Here is a 26992-nt window from a genome sequence, read left to right as displayed (position 1 = left end):
ATGTCAGCACATGTCGGTGATCATGTATATTTCCCCAATGCCCGTGAGGTATTGGCCAACAATATGCGTCTCTTCCAGCAAATAGCGGAATACCCTGAGGTAGTGGGTGCAATAGACTGCACGCACATACGCATCAAAGCACCAGCCGGTGAGCGGGGTAGGGCCTACATTAACCGCAAGGGCTTCCCCTCCATCAACTGCCAGGTCGTGTGTGATGCCCAGGGCATAATAATGAATGTGTGTGCTGGCTGCCCTGGGAGCTACCATGATTCCCATATCTGGCATTTGACGCAGCTGTGGGGACATCCCACATGGACACCTAGTGGGGGATGCAGGTTATGCACTGGAGCCGTGGCTGATGACACCCATCAGAAACGCACACGCACCTGAACAGGAACACCATAATGAGGCACACGCACAAACACGTAATGTAATAGAGCGTGTGTTTGGGCTGCTCAAGTCACAGTTCCGGTGTCTGGACACATCTGGTGGAGCCTTGCAGTACTCACCAACTACATGTACCCAAATTGTCATGGTATGTGCTATGCTACATAATATGATCTTGCGAAAACAGCTGCAGCAGGACCAGCATAGGGCCGGGCCAAACAGCCCCCCACCATTGCCAAGGCCATCACAGGCAGAGCGTGACTCGGAGGAGGAACAACCTCAGCCTGCCCCAGTAGGCAGAAGGAGGCGTGCCCAGTATGTCCTGGCCTTGGCAAAGAGGCAACGCATAGCACATACACTGGCTCAGTAGGAACCCTGGGAATGATACCCCTCTCTGACTCACTCATATAATAACAGGGATGCCTAAAATGACATAACCTGCTCTCAAACATGTACAGGGAGTGTAGTATGTGCATCCAACAGAGGCAGCCCTGCAGCACCACCTGAGGCATGAATGCCATGTGTTAAGCAATGTAACACCATGTAGTATATGCAAACTTGATGACCCTGACTAACATCCTACCCTCACCAAGCATGATGCCACAATATGATGATGAGATGATCAATTGTAATAATTGGCTGAAGTATTGCAGTTGGGGATCCAATGTGTGTCAGCCTGGGATGACATGCTGAGCATGACATGCTGAGCATGACATGATGCTCCACCTGCTAGGGGTGGCGTGCACCTATCAGTCCAGGCCTTATGGATACTGGCAAAGGCTGTTGTTACCCACAGCATGCCTTGAATAGGTAAGGTTGAAAACACAAATCCACCTCCATAGGTATCACAAGGGATAAGAACCTAGATGTAATGCTACCCAATGCCAGAAGTCTAAACAGTAAGATGCATGCAGTCTAAACAGCAAGATGCATGCAGTCTAAACTCCCCCAGTATGGAGAATGTTGATATCTGTCCTGTAACAGAAAACTGGGTCAAGGCTCACAACAGCACCCTAACACTACCAGGTTACACCTCATACTGTGCTGTACAGCCTCAAAACATGGAACAAGCTACAAAAGGAGGGTGACTAGCAATAATTGTCAAGGATAACCACACCCCCATGTTGGTACCACAACAAGAAGCAGCATGGACTAGCCATGGTCAAGTAACAGTGGCTAAAACTGCCTCCCAGTTTATAGCCTGCTACAGACTACCGTCCTAAAACCAGGAACTGCACTTGGCCTATGTTGGAATACATGAATATATCAAGCCCTCCAAACCACATTATATTGGGTAACTGAAAATACCCAAACATAGATTGGGAGCATTATTCTAGCTCCAACACTGTAGGACAAAAGTGCCTAGAATCCATAAACCAAAATGCCCAGGAACAACGTACCACTCCCACAAGAGGGGTAAGCATTCTGGATGTAATAATCAGCAACATGGGTACTGGATGGCAAGATGAGAAGTGTATCCCTCACTGGTAAGACCAGACCATAGAGTAATCACACCGGATATACACATCCTGACCACAGTCCCTGGCCAGAAAACCACAGTGAGAAACATGTGTAAAGCAAAAGTTGCACTCCTCCAAACTGATGTGGAATCCATTAAAGGCCCTGTGCAGGTGCAAAATATGGGCCACACCTCAGAACCTGTTATACAGGCATTCCATGAACACTGCCAGGAATGCATGGATTATGCAATCCCAAATAAAACCAAGACACAATGCCATACACGCAGGCATCTGGCATGGTGGATTCCAGCCATTACCAAACCATGCAAGAGAATGAGGAAGCTACTACATGATAGAGCAAACATAAAAGGGAAGTAATCACTGATCAGTAGTATGGCAATAAAATATGTCCACTCATACAATCCACTAAGGCCAGCTACAACAAGTTGAATCTGTGAATCTTGAGGCAATGTTACACCTGCCCCATGTACACAGACAACCCTCACCTCCCCCCAAGAAATACAAATATATGTGAGAGATGCAACCATTTATCCAAACCGGAGGCTGAGCTCTCTCAACTCAGTACTGTCAAAACTAGACAGGAGGAGAAGGTAACCACACACACCACAAACCCAGTCTCACATAGACCTATCACAACTGCAAACCAAAGACATAAACACAGAAAAACATTCCTGGAGGCCCTAATTACAAACACACCACATCAACAGAGGCCTCCAAAGCAGACACCCAAGCAACCACTACCTCCAAACATAGCACATGCAACACATAGTACACAAAGCTGGTGTGCCAAACAGTCACAGGCCAGAAGGAGAAACAACATGCCTGATACAGTTGTAATAGGTGACTCCATAGTCAGACACACTGCTGTCCCGCTCACCAGACTGAACAAGGGAAAGGGTACAGTAAGCTGCCTGTAGGCTGCTGCAATACGCCACATAACACAAGTACGCAGGTCACCCCAAAGCAAGTAGAAATATGATGCAGTCATTGTCCATGCTGGTGTGAATGACCAGAGATGTACCTCCCCAGACTACATGAAAAGAGACATAGATGAGCTCTCTGATTATGTAGTCCAGGCCGGTATGACACTGACCGTGTGCAGCATCCTACCCTCACCAAGAATGATGCCACAGTACAAACACAGAATGATCAGCTTTAACAAGTGGCACAATTACTAGTGTCATTCCAAGGGGATCCAATGTCTGTCTGCTTGGGATGTCATGTTTGACAAGCCACACTGCTGTGCCAGGGATGGCTTGCACCTGTTACCCCTGGGCGTCTGGATATTGGATAAGGCTCTTGCCACCTCCATAGAGCCTTTCGTAGGCAAGGCTGAAAAGACTAACCCACCTCCCTAGAAAACATAAGTGGAAAGAAACATAAGGGTAATGCTGCCCAATGCCAGACGTGCAAACCTCAACATGCATGCTCCTGAGGCCCTCCCCAGTATGGAGAACATCGATGTCCGTGCAGTGACAGAAACCTGCAGCAAGGCTCCTGACAGCACACCAGCACTACCAGGTTATACCTCATATCATGCATTATGGCCCCAAAACCTGGACCAAAACATAAAAGCAGGGGGAGTATCCATATTCAGCACAGACACCCACACGTCCAGGTAACTGACATTGCATGAAGCATCGGAGACCACCCATGTGCAACTAACCGTAGGCAAAACTGCTGTACAGTGTGTAGCATGCTACAGACCACATGTACAGTCTGTAGCATGCTACAGACCACATGTACAGTCTGTAGCATGCTACAGACCACACTCTCACACACAGGAACCCCACTCAGCCATCCTGAAGACACTGGACAGTATGAATGTCTCACCAAATACCAAACAAGGTACTCACAAATTACCACATAGGTGGTAATCCATTATGTATGGAAGGAGTAATCAGGGACCTAGGGACACAAGTGGACAGTAACCTGTCATGTGACACTCACATTGCCAACGTGGCTAGGAAGACTGTCTATATTGGACACCGTATCATGAAAGGATTCACATCTATGTCAACAGAGGTCATTGTGCCCCTATACTGTTCTCTTATCAGACCCATAATCGAGTACAATGCCTCATTTGGGATGTACCTTACCCGACACCTGCAGCAGTTAGAAAGACCTCAAAGGTACCTCAGCAAGAGGATAAAGGGTCTCAAATATTTGTCATATGCTGCCTGGCTGTAGACACCCCAGCTGTATGCAGTCACATACTGCCTATGCAGAGGCGTTGCATGCCTGTTGTACAAGGCCATGTCCAACACAGGAGTAATGGACATGCTCCATCCCAGAAAACCCAATTCCATCAGAGCTGTGAGAGTGAGAGATGTCAACCTCAACACATAATGAAATAGGATGTGCTGGAGGGACAGATACATAACCCAGAGGCTCCCTACACCCTGGAACGGAATCCCACTCCATGTTAGGCAGAGCCCCTCACTGACTCTCTTCAACAGGAATCTTGCCAAGTGGATGGATGATCATAGATGTACACTGGGGATCTTCACTGTGTCACATCCAGACAGAGGCACAGTAAAGTAAATCATAAATGACTATAATATTCACATAGCAAGGGGTGGCGAAAGCCACACACACTCTGGCTAGGCTTAGAAATGCCCTAGGGCGGATAGCCTAGTATGAACCTATGAACCTATGAAGATACAAATTGTACAGGACACTAAGGATAATCACAAGGCTTTCTTAACTGATGGTAGGAACCTTGTTGGGAATTCACAGATATGCTCTGAATCACTCAAATATTACAAACAACATACCAAACACACACATATTGCCAACATCCAACCTGACAGGTGCAGTGCACCCCCCCCCCAAAATGCAAAATATCTATCCCAGCAGAGTGCTGGCCCCCTGACATTGCAGATGCTGAGGTAACAGCCAGCATCTACAAAGCAAAACACACAGCATCAATGGTATGAGATGGTGCCCTGGGCTGAGTCCAACATGGACTCCAAGAAGAATGGAATGACAAATAACACTACTGCTCAATGTCAGCCTTACCACAGGATATGTACACAAAGAGCACTGTACAACAACAGCGGTCCTTCTCCACAAAGGTGTTGCCTGAATGGATACTGCAAACTACCACCCCAAGCTTGGTCTGCAAAGCTATGGAAAGGATCAGCATGTACCTCGGACATAAAGATATTGGGGACCTACTGACGCTGGACCCTACCCAGTGTGGCTTTCATAAGTGTAGATCCTGCCCCTTAAACATGTTTGACTCATGTGAAACAGTCATTAAGGTCATTGATGAGGGGAATGTGGTCCACACAGCCTAGCTGGACCTTGCAAAAGGCTTCCATACAATACCCCACGTGTTCATTATAGATAAGCTCACCAGCTTAAATATAAACCCCTATGTCAGTAGAGGGGTTGCAAACCAGACCAAGGACAGAACTGACATGGTCAGAAATGCTGCAGCCATGTCAGACTACAAACCAGATACAACTGGCACCCCACAAGGCTCGGTCCTGGGACCTCCCTTGTTTGGTATATATGTCCCATAGGTACAGGCCAACATGGAAGGACTGTGTCTCAACAAGTTTGCAGAGGACTACAAACTGGACACCATATCTGACCCTCCAGCTGACACAAGCATCCCACAAAAGGGCCACATAGAAACAGACAACTGGTGCCATAGCCATGTCAGCAAGCTAATTGCAGAAAAGTGCATAGTCAACCCCTGTGGATATACAGTAAGTGCCCACCAATTACCACATAGGTGTTAACCCATTACATTAAGTACTTAAGATGTAATAAGAGACCTGGGGACACAAGTTGATAGATATCTTGCAGTGGACAAGCATGTGGCTGTAGTGGTTACAGAAACATACCATATACCCACCTAATCATGAAGGTAGTGGGATCTAGATCAAGGGAGGTCATTGTGGCTCTGCAGTCATCCTTCATCAGCGTCACAATTGACTACAATGGCCCCTGTGGGATGTACCTCAGCAGACACCTCCATCAACTGGAAAGACCCCAAAAGTACCTCACCAGGAGTATCAAAGAGCTTGAACAGATGCCATGTGTTGCCTGATTAAACAAACTGCAGCTCCACACACTGCCATACTCCCCACCCGGAGGCAAGCTGTGCCTGATGTATAAAGCCATGTCCAAGCTGGAATCAATGAACATGCTGCACCTTGTACAATCTGAATGGCAGTGAGCTATGCACATGAGAGACCAGAACCCCAGCACTGACATACATAGGACAAGCTGTACTGAATGATCCATAACACAGAAGCCACCCCCACTCTTGAGTAAACTCCCAGTACAGGTTAGCCAGAGAGTCACCCATCGACTCTCCTCAAGAGGAATCCTGATGAGTGGATGGGAGATGGTAGATTTACCCTGGGTATCACTGTTATGTCACAGGTAGACTGAGGCACAGTATACTAACCATGACATATGTCATGGCAAACTCCAGTTACAATGTGTGTCAAAGGACAAACACACTCTCTGACTAGCATTAGAAATGGCCTAGGGCACATCACTAGTGTTTGCCAATGTCCACCTATGTTGTGGAATACACTACCAATGTTGGACAAGCCTGGTTTAAGTAGTCCATATCTGAACATAATGCAACATGGTCATATGTGCACAACTGGCCCCTAAACAGTCTGTTGTGCTCACTATGAAAATATAAAGCAGTGATAGGACTAAAGCCCAGGATACTGTCCACCACAGTGAAAGTACTGAACCAGTACACTATATGGTACTACAGTGTTAGGTCAGTATGAAAGGATGTTGACAACTGTATGCAAAGTATCCCATGCAAACCCTGCAGGCACAGTATAATCCCTGTTGTGTTCAGACACGAAGCAGTTGGCCAGTAAGTACACAACATGACACCCAACACACAACCATAAACGTGAGATATTGTTGAAGTTCACACTCATCCACATATGTGGTGGACTGCAGAGTTCAACATATGGAAAGCTCACACTGGGCATGCTCGCACACTTTGATAAATGAGACATATGTCAGACAACATGCCATGGAAAGGCTGAACTGGGCATGCTCACACACTTAGGCCATATCTCAGCTTAGCAGTTGGCCACACATATCTGGTATTTGTACGTGTCATTCCAGGAACCAACCACATTACAGCAATCTGCCCAGTGCACACAGTTAAATGACTACACAGACATAAGTGATATAGTGGATCCCCCTCATATTCAAACATCTTCCACAGATACACAAGTTGTTCATAGAAACAGGGAATGCTATGGCAATAAAGACCTGCAAACAGCCTATCAGCAACAAATATTGTGCATCTGACAATTAAACATATGGGTGTAGAGGTCAATACTAGGCTGTTTGCCCTAGGGAAGTGTGCCACTGTAAAGTAGGTCACATAAGGCACCGTTTGAGGGTAGTGTGCTGTGCCTCCATCAAGCAGGGACACAGTGGAGATCCCAGGGGTTGAATTTGCTAAGCCACATCCATGTTGTTGGTGTGTGCTGGAAGAGGGTTGGTGAGGACCTCTAACAGTAAGTGGGCGTCAATAACAGACTGAGGGGAGCCTTATCTGCAGTGTCTGGACAATTTCACTGTCAAAACGTTGTGATGATTAAGAGGGATTGAAGTGTCGTGCCAGTACTGTTCAGAGATGTCCTCCCTCTGTGGGCTACTGCTCTGCAATGTATTAGCTCACTCCATCTGTTGGACAGCTCATATATGGCTGGTGTACACCTGACAGGGTGTCCTGTTGTGGAGGAGTATGGGTATATTTGGGATAGCATGATCAATGCAAACCTTCCACATGCTCATAGAATGCAATTGTCAAGGATTATGCAGAGTGGCCTGTATACTCCCCCAGCATGGGTCCTTTGAAGTCTTCCACCCCAGTCTTCGCAAGTGCAAATTGATAAATACACTTTGTTTGCAGTGACAACCTTGCCTGGGGGTGGGGATGGGATATGGATGTCCAGGGAAAGGTGGGTATGGTCAGATATCAACAATGGTGGTCTACCTCTGGTGTGGAACAGTGAGCATCCATGTTGCAGATGGTCAGGTGCAATATGTATTCCCCCTTGTGGCTGTGGTGAGTGGTCCTGCCATAGCACATGGACTCACAAATTGTAGTGGCTGTAGGGTATTGTTGTAGAGGCCTGAGTAATTCCCACACACAATATACCTGTACCTAACGTTAACAACTGGAATGGTGTATGTGAACACCTTCATATCTTGAAACTGTTCCCAGGGAAGCAAAGTGTGTGTCCCGGATGTGGGAGGGGTGGTCTGAACTGGTTGTGTTGTGTGTTACAGGTCCTGTGGTCACGAAGCATGGTGTAAAACATAACCTGCCAGTGCTGATGTGCATATCTGACCCTGAAGTAGGTGGCTGCAAATGCATATATATGCTATCCCCCACCTGACAGGTAGTAATAGATGTACATACCTCTGTATAAATAATGATGTCAGCACCCTATAAATACTGCAGGTGCAGAACAGATGCCCAGTAATTTGGATAGTGCGCTCTGCTAATGCGTCTCTCTCAAGTGTCATAATATAGTTAGGTAGGGGTTTGAATCCTGCAAATGGCAAGTGTGTGTGTTTGGGTGAGGAGGGTTAGTGTGTGTGCAATTCAGTGTGAGAGAATTGTCCCTTTTGGCAACTAGGAGAACACACTACAGGATGCACATTCCCCTTTCTAAACACTGATGATGTCAGCACCCTATAAGTACAGCAGGAGAAGGAAAACCTCCCAGTAATGTGAATAGTGCGCTCTGCTAATGTGTCTGTCTTGAGTGTCATAACATAATTAGGTAGGGGTTTGAATCCTGCAAATGCTCAGTGTGTGTGGAGGGGGGTTGGTGTGTGTGCAATTCTGTGTGAGAGAAATGTCCCTTTTGGCAACTAGGAGAACACACTACAGGATGCACATTCCCCTTTCTAAACACTGATGATGTCAGAACCCTATAAGTACAGCAGGAGAACAGAAACCTCCCAGTAATTTGAATAGCGTGCTCCGCTAATGCGTCCATCTCGAGTGTCATAACATAATTAGGTAGGGATTTGAATCCTACAAATGGTAAGTGTGTGTGTTTGGGTGAGGGGTGTTAGTGTGTGTGCAATTCTGTGTGAGGGAAATGTCCCTTTTGGCAACTAGGAGAACACACTACAGGATGCACATTCCCCTTTCCAAACACTGATGATGTCAGCACCCTATAAGTACAGCAGGAGAAGGGGAACCTCCCAGTAAAGCGAATAGCGCGCTCTGCTAATGCATCCGTCTAGACTGTCATAACATAGTTAGGTAAGGGTTTGAATCCTGCAAGTGTGTGTGTTTGGGGGAGGGGGTTAGTGTGTGCAATTCTGTTTAAGGAAAATGTCCCTTTTGGCATCTAAGAGAACACACTACAGGATGCACATTCCCCTTTCTAAACACTGATGATGTCAGCACCCTATAAGTACAGCAGGAGAAGGGAAACCTCCCAGTAATGCAAATAGCGCGCTCTGCTAATGCATCTGTCTCAAGTGTCATGACGTTGCTAAGTAGGGGTTTGAATCCTGCAAATGGCAAGTGTGTGTGTTTGGATGAGGGGGGGGGTTAGTGTGTGCGCAATTCTGTGTGAGAGTAATGTCCCTTTTGGCAACTAGGAGAACACACTACAGGATGCACATTCCTCTTTCTAAACACTGATGATGTCAGCACCCTATAAGTCCAGAAGGAGAAGGAAAACTTCCCAATAATGCGAATAGCGCGCTCCGATAATGCATCCATCTTGAGTATCATAACATAGGTAGGGGTTTGAATCCTCCAAGTGTGTGTGTGTGGGGGGGTGCAATTACATGTGTGAAAAAACTGACCCTTTTGGCAACCAGTACAATGCACCAGCTGCTGCATATTCCAATGATGTCAGCACCCTACAAGTACAGCAGAAGAGGGCAAATCTCCCAGTAATGCAAACAGCACGCTCTGCTACTGCGTCTCTCACTACTGTCATAGCACAGTTAGTTATGGCTTTGAATTCCACACATGCCACGTGTTTTTGTCACACAGAATGCCCATGTGTGTGGGTTGTTGTTCCCAATAATGCATGACATCGATTAAACCAGTAATGCCACAGATGATGTGTGTGCCAAATACACATATGTACCTGTGACCTTCAATAGTTCCCATGTCTGACACCTGCCACATGTGAATACATGGTATTTGCACTGGATAACATTATGACTGTGGTCTTCTGTGTGGGTGCTGCATGTGGTATGTGTATATACAGTGTGAGTTGTATATGGTATCATCCTAGCAGCGAGGGATACACATCTGGTCTGGGGCATATAGTCTACATGTTGTTGATGAACAGGTGCTGCATGTTTTCACCTGTTGTGGGAGTGGTAACAAGTTGTTCCATAGCAATGCAGTGACTACATGCTAGGAACCTTTCAGCTAGGGTGTTGTAACTACAGTAATTCATCAGCATTCAGTAATACTTCAGCATTCTTGGTGAGGGTATGATGCCAACCAAGGTCAGGGTCATACCAGCCTGTGCCACATGCTCAGAGAGCCCTTCTATGTTCCCTATCATGTAGTCCAGGGAGGTACATTACAGGTCAGCCATAGTGGCATGGACAATGACTGAGTCATATGTGTCCATGCCTCTGACTGACCTGTATGCTTGTGTTATGTGGTGGACCATAGTCCCCCACGGGCATATCACTGTGACCTTCACCTCGTCCAGCCTGGTGAGTGGGACCTCACTGTACCGGACAATAAAGGTACCTAACATAACTGTAGCAGCTGTGTTGTCTAGCCCTACAGGCTGTGACTGTTTGGCACACTGGATTTGTGTGCTATGTGTTGCACGTGCTGTGTTCCGGCTTAACGTATGCCTGTGTGCCAGCTGCAGAGGTGTGTGCAGCTCAGGCAGGATGCTATTCTGAGGCTCCACGAATGCCCCAGTGTGTTCATGTGTTTGGATTGCTGTCAGTGTAGGTCTACATCAGACTGGTATTGTACTCACTGTAGTATTTCATGCCACTTGACAGGTTATGCCAGTACTGGGTTCAGAGTGCTTAGTCCCCAGTTTGGCTATGTGGTTGCATTTCATACATGTGTTGTACGTCCATGTGTAGGGGAGAGGGTTGACTGTGTACATGTGGCAGCTGTGACATTGCCACATGACTCACATATTCTACAACTGTACCATAGAGGTGACTGACAAGTGACCTTTACACATGCTACCATAGTATTGTGATTGTCATGGTGATTAACAGCACATAGGGCCAATGGGAAACAAGGTACAGAAGGTGAGTATGTGAGGGTGTAGTGCCTGTGATTAGTTAGCACTGGCATATATGACTGCACATGTGGTCAAATGCCAGGAAAGTCATATGCAATGTGTCACAGGCAACGTACATGCGAACAGGACAAACAGTGACGTTCTGTCAAGTGAGACATGGACATACATATAGTAAGCTATGCAGATGTCACTAGGAGTCCACAGAAGCTCTGTAAATCTGCATTGCAGGTGGGATCAGTGTTCCAGGGTAACTGCAAGCAAACATAGCTACAGTAAGCAGGGCTGCATGTAGTCCATTGTACAACAAACAAGCTGTACCACTTCCAGTAGGTCACAGGGCAAATATGCAGGCACTATACACATGTACATGGAAATACACAGGTCAGATGGCCAGGGTCCAGTCTCAGCGCACACAAGTGTACAGACCATGTACCGTCAGGATGTACAATAACCGGATGGAAACCCAGGTGCTCATACCTGCAGTAATACACATGTCAAATAACAGACACTGAGCCTTCACTCAGTGGTTCCATACTTAGTAGGATGTATGCTACCTGTCCTGCCACCACAGTATCCCTGACATTTATGGGGACTCACCCTCCTGTGAAAGTTAGTTTTGTGTGTTGGGGCTGTCTAGCATGGTATGAGATGTGAGCTTGCAGTGCTAGGGTGCTCCTGTGTGTCCTCTACCAGTCGTGTAGTACTGCACACATATCAACATCCTCAAACATCCGTATTGCAGAGTCCAGTGTGGGCAACATGCCACTTGCAGTTTACATGTTCATCATTGCGTATCAATACTTTTGCAGTTTACATGTCCATCATTGCGTATCAATACTTTCATTACCTTATCCCCTGTGCTACCTATGTGTGTAGCCTTCTGTTGACATCCTTACCACCAGTATGCCAACATGTGCAGATGACACACTATGGTACTTACCATGGGTGTAGACAACAGTACAAGACAATCATACCCTTACTGCATCAGGCATGCTGGGATATACCCACAATTATATCAGCACACAGTACTGTTAACAACATGATACTATTACTACACATCTATGTAGTCACCCTGTGCATTAGCAACATGTTAACCTGTACCTGCACTGATGTTACAGATTGCAGGAGGTGGCACAGTTTCATCATATGCACAGGGTGTGAACTTGGTATGCCTGAGTCTGCCACTGATACCACCAATTGACATGTATGTGTATGTGTGTTGGTGAGGGACAGCAGTACAAGGTGGGGCAATGTTGATGCAGTGTGTGCGTGTATGCGGTAGCCCTATGTGTTGTCAATTCGCATGTGTGTATGGATGCACACAGTTCCACCTCATGGCTGCCATATACTGGTGATTGTGGACAGCCACAGACTGTACCTGCCAGGTCATACAGATCAGTGTCTCTGGCCACGGACACGGTACCTGTGCCTTGCAGGGGTGCTACGGACTGTACCTGCCAGGTGATACAGATCAGTGTCTCTGGCCACGGACACGGTACCTGTGCCTTGCAGGGGTGCTACGGACCGTATCCGGTACCAGTCCAGGCTGGGTACTGTCATCAGAAGCAGGTGTTCGCTGACTGGACACAGATCCCTGTCGGGCCTGTCCAGAGCCACGTTCACGTGGTCTCCTGGGGCGGTCTGATGACAGCACAGACCCAGCATTGCTGGGGCTGCTGCTGGCACTATGGGGGCAGCCACGGCCCTGTTGTCGTCTGCGACGACTGCCAGCTGCTGCTGTTGCTGGCATACGCCCACGTCGACGCCTCAACCGTCCACCATTGCCCTGGCTCATGGACATGTAGTTGTGGAACCGATCCAATATGTCCCCACAACTTCTGTCTATGACATTGGTGAAATTACGGATGGCAGCCGCATGGCTGTGCGACATGCTGTCAGCTCCCTCAGACCCTGTCTGGTGTACTTTTCCATACGTGACTGTGCCTGCATGACAGCCCGAAACATAGCTGAGGTTGTAAGACCTCTGTGGGCACGTCTGACAGGGGCAGTACGCCCACGGATGCTCCCACGAGAACCCCTGGACATCTGTCTGTGTGGTACCATCTCAGGGCCATGCCCATGGCTGCTGTGTGGGGAAGCATGTGCCACAGATACCACATTACCCTGGTCAATGCCCACTGTATCCTGTCCATCACCTAGGGACACTGGTGACAAAGGGTGTATTGGCAGGATGACTGTGCGCATTGATGGGGTTGACAGCTGTGTACTGTCAATTGGCTGACCAATGACGGACCCTGGCATACCTTCCTGTGCCATTACACAGATGTCATCATTATCAGTACCCGTGGCACCTGATTCAGGTTCCCTGCTGCATGACACCAGAGCAGCACTAGAACCTGTGGGAGGGAAACAGGAAACACAGTTTACAATGTCTACACAATGTTACCAGTGATGCACACATGCACAGGTGCACACGTGCACACATGCACAGGTGCACACATGCAATGTTGCACGCAGTTGCACACTTGCACACTACTCAGTATGCGAGATATCAACACACAGACACACCTGCATGCATACACAGAGCATTACTCAGTGAGCCTAATATTACTATTACTATCAAGACTATTAAAGGTATTGTTAATACACACTCACCAGCATGGATAGGCTGCATTGCTGTTACACCGGAGGGACCTGCAGAAGTGAGGAAATTAATGTCAGTGGGCACAACTGTGCCATTGTTACTGAGTATGATACAGGTCAGTAGTACAACAGTCGCCTTTCACAGGTCAGCTGCTGATATTGAGAATATCACACTTGCACATTAAATACTATGATGACAGCTACAAACCAAGGACACACCTCACACATGCATTAACTACCAGTGTACACAACAGTCAACTATACATATGGCATATTACCTGCACGCTCGTAGTCTTGCTGCTGTGTGGCTCCAGCCTCCATCATAATGCAGGTCTGCTGCTGTTGTTGTTGTTGGCGGGCTGGAGCCACAACACTTATGAGTAGTCCCTCCAGTCTGGTGAGTGGGGGATGTGTAGCCACCCCACCACCTGTGGCAACCTGTTGCCTGTGGATATCCGACACACGCTGACGGACATTTCTGATTAAATCACTGCAGTGATGTCGTACCTGCTCATATGTCCTATTATGCGTGCCTATGTCATTTACCCGACGGACCAGGTCTTGCCACAGTGCAGCCCTCTCCTGCTGATTCTGGCTGGTGCAGGAAAAAAGTATTGCATAATCCCGCACCAGGCTCTGGTGTATTTCCTCATCCTCAGCTGCAGAGTACGCTGTATTGCGCTGGTGAGCCATGGTCCTGAAAAAGGAAATAACATGATATCAGCAAAATATGTCAGCAGAATTTGGCACACATACTACACATGCTACTCGACTGTTGTGATACAACATATCTCACATATATAGCATCTGTCTGTCTATTGGTGGATACACATGTAAATGGCTAGGTATCAGTGCTCAGCCAACAACTGTGCAACAGTACCTGGCACACTCCATACGACGTACTACCAAACCCTAGCAGTCAGAACACTGATTCAGGTCCAAAGCACCTCCTCACTCTGGGGGTTTGTATCGAGGTACTGTATGGGGTACATCATCAACTACTGTGAGCTGACCACAAACTAATTGCCCTGGATATACATATCCCACCTCCACCACCAGCACAAACGACTACAGTGAATAACATTTCAAATGCAAACTTTACACTTCGTAACACTGACATGGTATCCTTTAAGCCCACTGGGCCAGTGGAAGACACAACCCACAATGCTGACCCCTTCACAAATTATTTCTGCGGACATCTCCGAGAATGCATGGATCATGCAATCCCATAGAAGACCAAGACACTCTCCACAAAGGGAAAGCATCCTGTCTGGTGGACCCCAGCCATAGACAGATTGTATAACAAAAGATGGAAGCTACTGCAAGACAGAGCATAATTCCATAAAGGGAAGGCATGTCTGATCAGCACTAGTAAGGAGCTATTTTCTCTCATACAAACATCCATGGGCAACTTTGAGAGGGAAATCAACGGGGACACTACAGATAACCACAAGGCCTTCTTCAGTTATGTTAGCAACCTGGTCAGAAACCCTCCAATATGCTCATAGTTAGTACACAACAACAAATAATTCGCTGAACCCACAGATATTGGCAACATTGTGGCAGACAGGTTCAGTGCAAGTTTCTCCCCTTCCTCTCCCCCAAACTAAGACATACTTACCCCAGCTGACTGTAACCTCCCTGTCATCACAGATGTCCAGGTGGGAGCCGCCCTCAGAAAAGCAGAAAACACAACATGAATGGGACCTGATGGTATCCCCGGTTGCATGCTACATGAACTCCAAGAGGAGCTAAACACACATATTGAAGTGCTATGTAACACTAGCCTGACTACAGGATATGTACCTGTACACTGGCGTACAGCAGCAGTGGTTCCACTCCACGAAGGAGGCACCTCTACATACCAATACAATACAACACAATACAATACAATACAATACAATACAATATGCTATTGCCCCTGGGACTACAGCAGCATACTGTTCTGCTACCCTGACCATTGTGACACATGTGATGTGATGGTACCTGCTCCTGTCAAACAGTTACACAGGGTGACTCATATGGCATATTACCTATCTGACTAACATTCAGCAGGGGTATGTGTGACATGTACTGATGGGGAGTCTTGCTTCTTAATGCTGTGTGGTTTATTGCAGGGTATGTCTTATCTGTAGGTAGGAACCTGTACCTCCGCCATGTGCTCTCTACTGCGGTGTCACGGATGACACACAGCAGTCATATAGGTTGTGGATGGTGTGAGGTGTTACTATGGTTGTTGGACATCTGTCATGGGTGTGACTTAAGTATGTAAATCCAGGAGTGGTAACCTCTATGTAGGTAGTATGTGTGTACTCTGTGGTGTTGTCAGTCACTGTGCATTGGTAATGTGTTTGAGTGCATTGTCACAGTGTTGTACATGTCACTGTGTCCTTCTCCATATCTGTATCTGTAGCTGTCATGTGAGGTACATACCGTGGCAGCCATTGTGTGGTGTGGAGGGGTACACTGACCTACATGTCCATAGCTGACACACCATGTCTGCTGACACATACCATGTGCAGGTATTCCTGGAATAGTGTGCCACTGTGAATATCATTGGGGGGACTATTGTACACATTTATGACCCTGTTCACCCCTGACACATGCAGTGGTGGGCAGCCATTCACATATCTGGTGGTTACTGGTGTAGGTGATTTGAAATGGGGTATGGTACTCCAGTTTTGACACTGCTGTTCACTCCATGCCTTTGTCACCAGGCACCTGTTGCAATACATCTGTACACATGTGCCTCACTCAGAATATATATACATCTCTCTCTCTCTATATATGTCTGTATACATATACACATATATATATATATCAATGTACATATATTGCTATAGATATGGAAAGGGGGGGTGTGACAGAGAGGGGGTGAGAGTGACAGAGGGGGTGGGACAGGGGGAGTGTGAGATTGTCATATACAGTCATATCTGTAGATAGTCAGATCTGTCTGTCTATGCATATGTATCTACATATATCTATATCTGTATGTGTGTATTACATATATATGTTTGTACATATTCTATCTATCTACATCTGTCTATGTATTCCTACATCCCTCTCTATGTATGTATACATATATGCATATTATATATATATATATATATATATATATATATATATATATATATATATATATATGTATATACATATATATATATATATATATATATATATATATATATATATATACATACATACATATATTGACATACATACGTATCCATATGATAGATAGGTATATCAACATGTTTGTTTACAAAACTGTATACACACACTAACATACTGCTAAATATACATAACTGTGAAACCTACTTTGTACATTGCACTACAACCTACATTCAACCTACATTGATATGTGGACATAGATGCCCTCACATACATATGTATGTACAGCCTTCACTGATAGTTGCTGTATGTCCCCTGCACTATGCACATCTTCATATACATATGGATACAGACCAATGACACATATGGAGGGTTCACAATATGTAGACTTTTAAAGTATTACTTTACATTACCTGTGTTTGTCACAGCTGCTTGCGTTGCCGTCTAGTTTGGTGTCCTGCTGCTCCAGTTGCCAGTTGTCAGCTTTCCAGTGGTTGTTGATGACTGGTTTTGTTTGTGTATGTTTATTTTTTTTCTCTATCTCTCTCTCTCTCTCTGTCTCTCCATACCTCCACAGGGTGCAATGAAAGTATTGCGTGTGTGGACTGGGAGTACAGCATGCTTTTGTAGGTATCTGCATATGTCCATGTGATGGCCTCTGCACCAATTGTTAGCCAGCATTTGCTAATTGCATGCAGCCAGTTGTGTACTGATTGCAGTTCTCACTGTGATTCCAAGACAGTGCTATAAAAAGGTATGTGAGATAGGCGTAGCCCTTTCAGAGTTTAAGGGCAGGGACCATGCTGGCATGCTGTGGACACTGTTCTGTGAGTGTAAAGGTTAGTATCCCTCTCATATTTCTGGCTGTGTTGTAGATTAACATTTCTCCATTCATTTCTCCAGTTTCCTGTACTAAGTGTGTATGTACACTGACACCTAAGACTACTAATACTGTTAATGTGGGTGTGTGTGCTTTCCTGTGGGACATGTGGTGTAATTGGTATATAGCACTGGCTCTTGCACTTTGTTGCTATGGCTTCAATATTTGCCCTTTACATTCACTACTTGTATGCCTGCTAGGTGTCTTGACTGTAGTGTGTTGCTGTGGCTTTCCTAATTTCCATGTACATTCACACCTTGGAATACTTGCTATATCTGCTAGGGTGTTACTGCATGCAGTGTGGTCTGGCCATGGTGTGGGCCTTGACATCTATTAGGGTATTTGAGTATGCTGCTAAGCAGGCCCCAGAGACTCTCAGGTGCATCTTTTATCTGCCTCATGGAATGGTACATATCAGTGGGGTACACCCATTAAATTGTCTGGTATTCTGCAGTTGTGACTGTGGGATAGCATGAGCATATGTATTACTACACTATTTCTGCCGTGCAAGTGGTGCATACTTTCAGTACATTATAGTTACCATTGCATGTGTTGTAACACCTTTCTGCCTACTGTTTGTACATTTCACAGGGAGTCTGTGGGGCATCCCTGTAACTCAGTCACTGTTGCTATGTCTAGGCTCTTAACTATTCAAATATGGCAGTGTCAGACCTCTCAAGTGTACAGATATTTGCAGGTTGTCCACATTTTTGCCTCATATTTTGGTCAATATCTCATAAACAGCTTTTTCTGGCAAATCACTGTGGGCTCAAGTCAGACTATAGTGACAAACATTTCAGTTTCAGACTTCATACCCTTCCAAATATCCAACAAAATGCAGAACCTGTTACTCTCTCAACTGTCTAAGTTTGTTGTAGCATTATTTGGAATGTGTCCCTGTTTTTGGCCCTTTGCTCCACATTTTTTATTACTTAGTCCGGATGTGTTCCTGTAAGAAGTTGTGGGGTGTGGGCAGTGATTATCCTGCTGTGAGTATGTGTGTGGCTTGCAAGGTGCTACAGTGACATTATTACCTACTAGCTACCAACTAGCATGGCTGTTTCTGTTCACACACTACTATTCTAGAAATCCACTACATTTGACAGTAAATATACATGACATGCTTTGTGTACTACACATCCTATATTCCCTTTACATTCATTCCTGCTATTACATGATATATTTATTGTAGCACAATGTTCTTATATAACAGTCATGGCTTAGTGGTAAGTCCTGCAGACTACTGTTTCCAAGGTCCTGGGTTCGGGACTGACAGTGGGATTTTATTTTGCTTTTGAGCAGACTACAGGACCTGTCATTCAGAGTAACTAAGGCACTTTTAAGCAGTTTTAACCGGGTTAGCGCTGGTTTGCGTGGAGCTCACGCATGCGCACTGGCGTTCAGCTCTGCGCACACCCGCTTACAACTGCTTAAAAGTGCTTACTCTTGCGCACACCTGCGCTATTTTCTTTGAAAGAAATGAAAATGGGGAGACAGGAAAGTGGTGAAAAAGGGGTCTCAAAGAGGGTAAGACAGTAGGGAAGCAAGCTTGGGATTTGCAGGAGGGATGTAGGTAAGGCCCATAGCTGCCCATTTCTTCATCAGCAACAGCTGTGCATATGTTTGTAATTTGGTGTGACATTTGAAACCTTCCACCCCTGAGAGAGGTGTGAGGACAACAATAATACTTGTACAGCCAATTGTAATTGACAGTTTCCATGTCCAGCAGACATGTGTGCGAAATGGGCAGCTATGTATGGGACGTAATATTTCTGTGGGTACAGAGCGCCCTTTTTTTTTTTTCAGGTGAGAGTGGTATATCAGGTACAGGAAGTCGGTATAGCTGGGCAGGTAGGTTGGGTAGGTTAACAGACAAGACAAACAAGATGCATACAGGGGCGGTGTATGACACATGTGGGGGGGGGTTACACAATTAACGGGGACGGATGTTTGGATATCCAGAGCCCATGAGCCCACAAATGGCAACAGTGGAACTGATATCCCGACCCATGGGCAGTTTCCACTGTGCCTTCACTGCCCAGGACGGGGCTGTGCTGGGGGCTGTGTAGGCCGGGCAGCAGGCACGCCCATTAGTTGTGCTACCTGTGCCTCAAGCTGGCGTAGGGGCCCAAGAACAGCTTCCCGGATCACCCTATGCACCACAGTCCGGACACTATGGAGGGTGAGTGGTTGTTCTCCTCCGGCCACACTTGCAGAGGGGGGACAAGCCCCATCCCCTGCAGCGCTTCCACCCGCAGGTGGCACAGGGCCACCGGAGGAGGGTCCGGCCTGGGCACTACTGCCAGGTGCACTCGCCAGCTGAGGAGGGAGTGGTGGGTCCGCTGGAACCTGCCTTCCTTGTTGTCCTATGTTTTGCATTATGTCATGACAGTTTGGGTTAGTAACGTACAATACCATTCACAATTAGTTGTAACAGCATGCATTAGTATTCCCATTAACCAAACACCCAGATATTCAAACCATTGAACAGCAAGCATAACACATGCATATTTTGAACAGCAATACACAGTCCAACAACATGCAGGGTTGATTGATGGCAACAGGCCATCAGGTTGGATGTATGAACAGGGCAGATGCATCAACGTACATGCAAATATGTATGAACCAACAGGACAAATGTCCAGGGGTGTTAATTGTGATTGCACATACCAATTTCACGTGGAATGGATTATATGTGGTTATAGGGTAGGGTGAAGAAAATTTAATTAACAACTTCAAATACCAATACATATGCTGTACATTTCTAATAGCTGCAGATATATACACACTACAGTTTCCTATGTGATAACTACTTCAAGTTGGTGATAGGAATGTTACTGCTACATCAATATACATTTTCATTTTTATTCATACACATTCATATCTGGCTCTGTTCAGCTACATCATCCTGCTACATTTCCTTTATATAGCTATAGACAACTGTGGATGTTTGGTATTTCAGACAACCATACTATGTGCATATTGCAGACTGAGAGCAACATATCCAGATTTTGGGATACACATTCCAGCTGCGGTCACATTTTCAAGACATTTTACTGTTTTGTTCTGCTTGTCACATTCATTTCATTCTGTACTGACTGCAGTATACTTTATTCAGGAGTTATTACTACTTTATTGGTGGATTCATAACTCTTTCTCACACTCTGTCACTTGTTTTATTTTTAAAGTTCAGGATGGTACTTAGTTCTAGGCTTTATTGACATGTTTTACCTGTAGTTATAACAATCCTTTCCAACAGTCTCACTTCTTTCATGTTTCTGTATTTCAACAGGGATATATTTCACACATGTGTTTTACTCAGCTTCTGCAGCTGTACTTTTCAGCCTGCTGCAGGTTATGGTTATGTACTATTATATTACAGGTGGGACATCTTTATTTCAGAATTGTTTAATTTTTATGTTTGGATTACAGGCTGCATCACACTTTTGTAATCAAGCAATACTTGCAAACCCTCTTACACTGTTACTTGCACATTTTATTAATTAGTGACTACACTGCACTCTTTTGCTAACTGTCATACTTGTATATTTATTTACAGTTACAGGGAGAGAATTACTGACCTGCCTGGTGGCACAACCGTGCCAGCCTATCGCCATAGGCTCTACGGTTCGCAGAACGGACACCTGCAGCTGTAATATAAATAAAGTAATATTGGAATACACATCTCCATAATATCAGCTAGGTTAATTTCTTACATAAATAATTAGATGTAACTTAGTAGTGGGGCGTTGAGCATTTGCCGGGCCTCCTGGATCCAATGGTTCAGTTGGTCCTGCTTTCGTCTCTTCAGGTCTGCATGGTGGTGACGGACATGCTCACCAGTCCTTGGTATCCCTGTGGCACTGGTGAGATCATGAGCCAACCGGTCCCATGCCTCAGCCCTATATGCTCCCCACAGGACCTGGCCCTGGCCCTGCATGAGTTGGGCCTCATGATTGTGGACAAGGAGCCAAACCATATATTTGGACTCCTCAACGCCCCACCTCTGTGCTCGAAAGCAACTACCCTCACCTACACCTGACATTCTGGCTGCAAGTTGGTTCTACAATCGGTTATGCTGTGTATTCCCGCCTATGGGGCTTATATATGCTGTTTTTCCCGCACTTATCTGTGATTGACCAATTTGGAATTGTATCATCTTCACAAAACCTGCTTTGTCATGCTCCTCTTTCTATTAATTCCTATATATATGCTATTACTGCATTTCTAAGTGCAACTGTCATGGATTAGTGGTTCAGTACCTTGACTATGGTGCATGGTATCCTGGGTTCGAAGCTGGCCACTGCTTTTTTATATTTTATGACTATCTACACAGGCTAGGAGGTGTGTCCGTGTAAAGGCAGTTTTGTTACAGCTTGCTCAATGATGCCCGTCGGTTAGCTTGTTGGCACGGTGCACAGCTCCGCGCAGACGGGGTACGCTGGTGTACACGTCATTTGGCTGTCAGCACGCATATTACGCTCAGCTCGGCTATGGGCACACAGTTTCAGCGTGTTAAAACACTGCTCAACCCCGGGCAGTCATTTTACACCTGTTAAACCACTGCTCACCTACGGGCAGATGTACTCAACTTGTTAGACTGTAGCTCAGCTATAGGCACATCTGACATTTTTTTTTTTTTATTATCTCACATTTCTTCAAAGTATATGGCCCATTTCATTACATTTTACATAAAATCTAATTTTATATGTGTACATATATGTCAGGGACTTGTTTCGTGCTTATTTCACAAAAAAAAAAAATTGATGTTGTGGGGACTCGAACCATGACTGCCTGCTCTTCAGCCGACATCTCTACCGCTGCGTTGTTGCTTCTTGGCTTACTTTGCATATTTAGTTCTTATATGCTTTTCCACTGACTGCTTACTGTGGCTAAGCGACGGGCACGCCAGCGCAAACGAGCGCACTCACTGGCAAACATCTTTACAATTTAAAAAAAAATTATAAGATGTTCATTTGTACATTTTATGTTCGTAGTCTGTGGGGGCATGTGTTGTGTTGTGTTTCTTCACATTTACACGGGCTCTGTCGTGGGGGTTTACTTTCGGGACTTTTACTCTTCTGGGGGCGTGTCCGTTTGCAGGGCTCGGCCTACAAACACGCCCCCTACTGTCTTCCACGGACCGTGTAAGCCTTAGATGTGATTGAGCATGCCCTCATGCATATGCATGACATGCTGACGTCACACCGTTTAACTGCAGCCTCCGTGTAAGCCTTGTAACTCTTACACGGAGGCTTTTTGAATCCTGCCCTGAGTCACAGAACCATACATCATACTACAGCAATCTACATTCACTGCAATGCTTCAAGATTAAATATACAGATAATATTTTGTTGTGGTTTCAATAGTCATAGGCTATAGTATAAGGAGAGATAATGTTTATGTATATATTAATTAGAGTTTCTGTGGGATCCTTTTTAGTATATTTTTTAAAGTGATTTTAATTATGTAAGTTTTTTATAACAAGAGAAGAAAAAAAAGGTTAGTACTGTAAAAAGAAGATGTACCTGAATTATTTGGAGAGAATATGTTGAAGCACTATCTGATTATGTTATTCTTTCTTTTTTTTTATTAAATTTTCCCCTTCACATTCACTTTTCACCTTTCTTTTAATTAAATCCTAGATATATAAACTTTGTAGCAGAATTAAAGAAAACAAATTATTTGTTTAATTAACCTTTAGTTTTTTTCTTCTTTTGTACTATAACTTTCCAGTTGTTTTTCTCTGCATTTCTTTTGGGAGTACTATTTGTCCAGTCCATAACTTCATATTGTTCAATAATGTTGTTGCTGAATAAGTATTTTGTTGCTCTGTCCAATGAGTCATAAAGTTTGATACCTCGTGGAAGAAAGATTTCCAGCCTAGCTGGAAGTAACAGATGTGACTTCATTTGTTTTTTTCTTCAGTGCTTTTATGATGGGGTAAAATTCTGTACTTTTTGATACTATATTTGAAGAGTGGTCATTATCAAATCTGATAAGAGATTCTTGGTAATTTATTCGGGAATTTGTCCACTCTGTTCTAAGGATTAATTCTTTACCCTGGCTGGAAAACAGTTTCATAATGATGGATCTAGGCTTAGGTTTAGTTGAAGTGGATGCTTCTGAATTTGTTAAAGATCTATGGGCTTGTTCTATGCCATAGGAAAGAGATTGTGGTAATTTAAATATTGTTGGTATCCATGTAGTAAGGAAATTAATGATGTTGTCACCTTCTGTTGTCTCCGGGAGGCTATCGCGAAAGTTTAGAATACCGACCAGCAAAAACCAAACACCCAAACGGCGAATATGAACACCGTTCACAATATTGAAATATCCACATTTAAACAAAACCATATCTCTGGCTGCCATGTTGAACAGAAATCCAATCCAAATATATTAACCAGACACTGTCTTTCCATAGTGCAAACCAGCTCAACATGAAGAATGGGACGTGTCACTGAATGCAACTCCACACCGCAGACCTCTGCTGAACTAAAAGTAAACCTCTGCTGAACTAAAAGTACAAGTATGTCACCAACCATCAATAACATTCCACCAATGTAATCATGCAACCCGGTACTGCAGACATGTAAAACACTGACATGGATATCCAGTACACTTCAACAGAATGCAAATCAGATCTCTTGAAGAATCCCAGTGCCAGAAACTTTGTAATGCTATCATCAAGTAAGCTGCAAGAAGATGCAATATCTTCACATCTTCAGTAACCAAGATATAGCCATTAAAAACTCCAAAGTGCTGTATGACTATCTATTCCTTAACATATTTTCAAATTGATTATGATGCACTTATGACATTCCTTCTTTTAGGTGAAGGAGCTGTTCCACAACTTAAACGTACTCGTACCTCCTCCACCAGGTCTTGCTCCCTTGCCAACACTTTCAACAATACGGTGAGATCAGTTGCTCTGTGTCCCACAGAATACCAACAGACATTTAAATCTGTGATGCCATGTTTTTATGCTATTCTGGCATGGGTCAAGAAAAGCATATTTAAAGTGTCTACATTCCAGAAAGTGAGTGGAAATAAAGGTGGAAATCTACATACTCCAGTAGTACAGGTACAAAACTTGCATAGTTTACCAAATATATACCAATCGCTGAAATACTTTAGGAAGTCCTTTCCCTGGGGTGGGAACTTCTCATTTAAACTATTAAAGGCACTTTTAACATCGTCCTCCATCACGAATGCAAGAGCAACTAAGCATTTCACATGTAATTGGAAGGTGAAATCAGTATTGTATAAGTGTGCCAGCCCCAATTGTTGCACTTTACTCCATATAGTCTGCAAAAAGTGAAATAAACAACCTTTAGGAGTCACACCTTCCAGATTTACCATAATGCTCCTCCTTGCTGCAATCTCAAAATCAGTTAACACATATTGCACATTCACTTCAAACTCATGCTCATCCATTAGCTCCAGCACACAGGTCACATAAAATTATATGACTTCAAAGATTTTTTTGGTCATTAAACAGTACAACAGTACACTCTTATGAAATCCACCATAGTTCAGCAACCCATGAATGCTATATAATTGCAGACACATGATACCCTTATAAAAAAACGTACCATCGACCAGCCATATTGTAACAGTACTCAAATCTAATAGATTCTGCACAGTAGCGAAAACATCCACAACATTGTCCGCAGAGGAATCCATCACTGACTTACTTACAAACACTCCGGACTTTGTTGGAAAATCTTTGAACTTAATATTCTGCAGATTAACCACACTACCAGCTGCACCCTTATGCTGCTTCCTATGAACCCATCCTACTTGTTGTAACAACGCTCTACGATCCAGTAAACTTGGTGTAACTATCTCATAAAGCTAACGCATCATCAACTGTGAAGCAAGGGTTGTCTCCAGAGCATTTTGCTTTTAGTTTTAAATCAGCGCACATCTTGTAACGCCCTACTGCTACAGGGTCACCAGCATGTTTATGCATGACCGATTTTATTAGCTTTTCGCTACTGGGCATACTACTAGTTATATAGCCCTACCTGTGCATTTCTCCGAGAGCTTAAACTTACAGCTCCAGTACGTCTCCTCTTTAGCAACCTTTTCTCTGTTCAGAATATATCCGTCCAGGATTAGTACAGGACCTCCATTTTGAGATTCCACTGTCTGATATATCCCTCCAATGGTTCCAGGAGCACTTAAACATTCCATTTCTATGTCTGTAGTTACGTGAGACACCATCAGTAACATTCTGCAGACTGACACTGCCTTCTATATTGCAGCAGTCACATTGTTATTTCAAATTTCTAGCTTTAAAGCTTTTGCGGTTTTGCGGGTTCGATTTTAAAATCTCAAAATGCTGAATTTCGTGATTCTGGCATTTCGAGGTTATGAAGTGAAACCATATATATATATATATATATATATATATATATATATATATATATATATATATATATATATATGCAGGTTATTCCTTCTGGATCTATTTATCTATTTTCCAGGTCATCCAGCTTGTCTAAAAGGTAGTTGTTTTGTTTTAGTAATAGTTCTGGGTGATGTTCTTCATTGGATAATCTTTTTTCTATTTCATTTAATGATTGTTCCATCTGTGATATTTGAAATTTTTGTTGGAAAACAATTTCTTGTAGTTGCTCTAGCTGTTGAGAGTCTTAGTCTGTGAAGGAGTAATTTATTGTCTATTTTCAAGGAAAGATTCTGCAAGTTTGACAGAAAAGACTGCAATTCCTTCTTGAGACTAGAATCTTGAAGAGATGCTTTGCTATGACTCATGCTGGTAAGGTGAGTGAAGAATTCTTGTCAAGTTGATTATGACAGGAATATTTGTCAGAATTATGTCCAAAAGTTTTTTTAAAAGATTTCCCAGTTATTGTTTATAAGTGGATTAATAATAAAGGTTCCCAAAAAATTCTTTTTTTGAGATAATTTCCAAATTTGAGGTTGTTGTCTGTGGTGATACCTAAAAGTTTTGTGTGGTTCATGGGGGCAATTCTGGTACCGTTTGCAGAGGTGATTGATAGTGGAAGCTGGGAAGCCTTGTGTTTTTTTGGTACTAAAATCTATGATTTTGGTTTTGTTGGGAGAGATCGGTTTCAGTGTCTTGAAAAGAAGCTTGCATTTTTAGTTGAAGTTATTGGGGTGAGGAGGGCAGAGCAGATAAGGGTAGCATCATCAGCATACTGTACTGTGGAGGCATGTTGTGTTTCTATACTGAGGTTGTTTGTGAATATGATGAAGAGAAGTGG

Source organism: Protopterus annectens, chromosome 13.part0, assembly GCF_019279795.1.
Source record: "Protopterus annectens isolate FY-2018-M chromosome 13.part0, PAN1.0, whole genome shotgun sequence".
Lineage (NCBI taxonomy): Eukaryota > Metazoa > Chordata > Ceratodontiformes > Protopteridae > Protopterus > Protopterus annectens.
This window is presented reverse-complemented; position numbering follows the sequence as displayed.